At 44.6% G+C, this 3,754-nt stretch overlaps 1 non-coding gene across 1 annotated transcript; it reads left to right on the top strand.

The window, feature by feature from the left end:
* Nucleotides 1-1,022: 1,022 nt before the first annotated feature.
* Nucleotides 1,023-1,216, top strand: LOC136574100 (U2 spliceosomal RNA). Its single transcript, XR_010786229.1, has one exon. It is a non-coding gene; the product is annotated as a U2 spliceosomal RNA (small nuclear RNA).
* The last annotated feature ends 2,538 nt before the right edge of the window (nt 1,217-3,754 follow it).

Below are 3,754 nucleotides of genomic sequence, written 5' to 3'. Positions count from 1 at the left end.
GGTCAGAGGAGGCTGAACAGAGTCATGTTTCTTTTCTTCTGGGGGTCCAAAATGGAACGTCTGAGGAGGGAGGTAGTGTATAAGAGTTGGGAGAGAGGAGGAATGGGCTTTCCAAATTTAGAGATATACTTTGGATGTAACAGTATAGTCTTCCTTTTGAGCATGTTGCAAAAGACAACAAAAGGAGCGTGTATGATGCGGTACCTAGCAGGGAGATGGTTCGTGCGCATGAAATGGTGTGAATATGATTTAAGGAAACCAGTTGCTTTCCAGATCCCCAAGTGGTATGAATGGACGGTATGCTTTGTTGCGAAGTTTGAGTTGGATGATTGTGAAGTGAAGATACTAAAGAATAAGCGAATGGTGAAACGAATGATTGAGAGTAAGGATGAGGTGTCTGATATTAATTCTGTTAGCAGAGTGAATGTGGAGAGAGTGTGGAAGAAAGTGCGGATGGATGGGATGAGTAATAGGCAGAGTGAGATTGTATGGCAGAGTCTGCATGGAGTGTTACCGGTGCGAGAGTTTCAGCGTGTGAGAGGTTTGGTGAGGAGTGAGAGATGTCCGAGAGAGGGGTGCGGTGGATGTGAGAATGTGGTTCATTTATTTTGGAATTGCAGCCATGCACAGAATGTGCTGCGGAGACTTGGTCTGTTATGTAAAGAAATAACAGGAGTTAATTTCATGTCCTTTGAGTTAGTTATGTTTGGTTTAGGTGCGAGAGGCAGTGTGAGAGAGAGACTGTTGTGGTTGTTTATGGCGTGTGTGAAGGAAGTGTTGTGGGATGTAAGGAATGTGTATGTGTTCAAGAGGAAGGATGTAAGTGAGAGGGACAGCGTGAGAATGGTGTTGGGGAAATTATACTTCATTTATTTATGGGACAAAAGAAAGGATGGAGTCGATGCGGAAGGAATATGGAAGGTTAAAAAATGGATACAATTAGTTGATTTGTCATGATTTGTAATGTATTTATGTTGTATAAATGTGATGGATTTATTATGTTGTGAATAAATAAAAACCTTATGGTTTATCAAAAAAAAAAAAAAAAAAAAAAAAAAAAAAATCTGTTCTTATCAGTTTAATATCTGATACGTCCCCTATCTGGGGACCATATATTAAATGGATTTTTAGAACAGGGAGCTGGAAAAAGAGCTTGCTCTGTCCACTCCACGCATTGACCTGGTATTGCAGTACCTCCAGGACCGGTGCACCCCCTTTCCTACAACCGTTTCCAAAAGCAGAAAAACAACACCGACGAGCAAGAGGTGCAGCGCAGCTGTGGCGGCGGCTGCTGCTACCACCACCACCCAAGCACTTTGATTGACACTCAGCCCGTCTGCTCGCAACATTGTATCCACTGAGCAGCTGCGTCTGCCAGAGTGTGCACAGCACAGGTACAACTGGAAGCAAAACAACACACACACCAGTTCATATGGCAGCCGCACTCTATAGTTCGTACCTACCGCTGCGCTAATAGCCAAGTTGGAAACATCGGGCAGGCACAGCGTATCCTGGCAGCCTGCGTCTGTATGCTCCACGTATTCGGGTCATGGGTGTATGTGCAGGGGGCCCGGAGCCCTAGGGGGCCCATAAAGTCTCTCTTCCCCACATTGTAAACCAATGCTATCAATGAAGCTTTATAGTTTGGGGGCCCAGTTCCAGACTTTGTACTGGGGCCCCGCAGCTTCAAGTTACACCTCCGGATCAGGATAATGCTAGGCCATTCCAACCAGCCTGTGTGTGTGACCTGCAGTCGCTGGTAGTCGAAAAGCGGCCGGCCCCGGATGCGCGCTTCAGAGTGGACAGACAGCAGCGGACCCCCAATCACACAGGCCCAAGGCTTGCTATGTAGCACGGAATACCTCATTGGACTGCAGCACTCCACGCGGGCTGAGATACACGCTCCACGTGGGATGGGCAGTATTCGTCCATGAAGATCCAGGCCAACGTTTAGAGATGGAGCAACACTCGGGGAGCAAAGAACTCCAACGAACGGACGTCTACTTTACAAGGATGTATTGCTTTATTCAATGCATGGACACAGAAACAGTTCAACCGCTCGATTACAGACCGCAGTCAATACAGTAAAGAAAGAAATGTGTCTGTTTAATGTAAACTTGCATGGAGCTCGTTTGTCAGCCACTGACTGACTGAATGCTGAAACGTGGTCTAACGTTACATGCACCACCAGGGATAAGGCCTTGCCTATAAGCATTCCCCAGCTGGCAAAAACGGAACCTCCCTGCCTATTCCTCACCATGGAAGAACGGAACCTACCTTTTTTTTTTAAAAAAAGAAAGCCACAGCAGCAGCCAACTCGATTTTGGTAGGCCGCTGTCTCCCCCTTGTGTGCTGCATAAAAAATGCACTCCACTAAAAATAACATTGATCCACGAAATAGAGCGTAGGGAGAGAATGAGGCTTCAAGATGAGCCGTCAGGCTATGATAAATTGTATCACACCTGGGCGATATGGATAGATGCCCGGAGCTCACCCCTATTTACTAGGTGGTTACAGACAGGGACATGTGAGTAACACGTTTAAACCACAATCGTAAAGAGAAACAACAATCCCGGAGCCCGCCCCCCCCCCCCCCTTTTTGTTTTATTTTCTCTTTCTCCCGTGTCATAGATACCTACCATCCCTTACCACTCCCCCCCTTACCCTCCCCTCATTCCCCTGTTTGTAGACCTTATAAAATATCACAGACAAACATGATATAGTTCAACTCGAAATTGATTTATTAAGTTTCATTGTCAAAGTTAATTTTACATTGCTTTGAGATAAGGCAAAAGTTTCCCCCCCTCCATGAAACCAATAAAACCTATATTGAATAAAATAAAAATGATGCAGTTACCGGTAGTTCTGCAGCTTCTTGGTGGAAATAAAGACCATCTCCCGTCTCCCAGCTGCAGCAGAGACTGACTGAAATGGCTGCCAAGCCCGGTATTAATGCTTCTAAATTGATGACATCACAAAGGAGTGACATCATCAGCCTTCCAAACACCTGGCTCAATTGCATACAGTATGTATGTATGTATGTATGCATGTATGTGAGTCTATCTATCTATCTATCTATCTATCTTTATTAATTATGTAGAATATAGATATGGATTATTTCTAAATTACAGATTTTGTAGATATAGATTAAAGATAGATTTAAGATTGTTTGTGTGTGTATGTGTGTGTGTATATAAGTGTGTGTGTGTGTATATATATATATATATATATATATATATATATATAGTGTGTGTATATATATATATAATGTATATATGTAAAAAAAATATAAAATCTGTAGTTATGTATGTATGTATGTATGTATGTATGTATGGCGGGAAAAAAAGGCCTGCTGTATGTTTTTAAGTTCTTCGGATGACCATGCCGCTCTAATATTCTCCTTACTAGGGTCTACTAATGCTGGCCCAGGGGAAGGCAATAAAGCCCTATGGGGCCGAAGCCAATTTCCCTTATTTTAGGTAAAAAGTTTCCATCCGTCCCTACTCGAAATGCGGCTGGCCGAAGAGATCCCTCCAACCGACCGGCCGACGCACCTTCAGAGACAAACTAGTGCTTGCTTCTAGTGTCATCGCCGGCTTAACCCTCGTTTGTAGGGAGCTGACGAGTCCTGCAGCAGCAGGCTCTGCAAGCCTAGGATGCGTGAGCTCGGTGCAAGAGGAAGGACTGAGGGTGTGAGGCTGGGCGCGGTTGAGAAGGCGTGGGGCGGGGCTATGTAAAGTTTTACAAGCTCTCC

Source organism: Eleutherodactylus coqui, chromosome 7, assembly GCF_035609145.1.
Source record: "Eleutherodactylus coqui strain aEleCoq1 chromosome 7, aEleCoq1.hap1, whole genome shotgun sequence".
NCBI classification, from domain to species: domain Eukaryota; kingdom Metazoa; phylum Chordata; class Amphibia; order Anura; family Eleutherodactylidae; genus Eleutherodactylus; species Eleutherodactylus coqui.
Note: the sequence above shows the minus strand (reverse complement) of the source record. Positions and strands in the feature narration are given on the sequence as shown.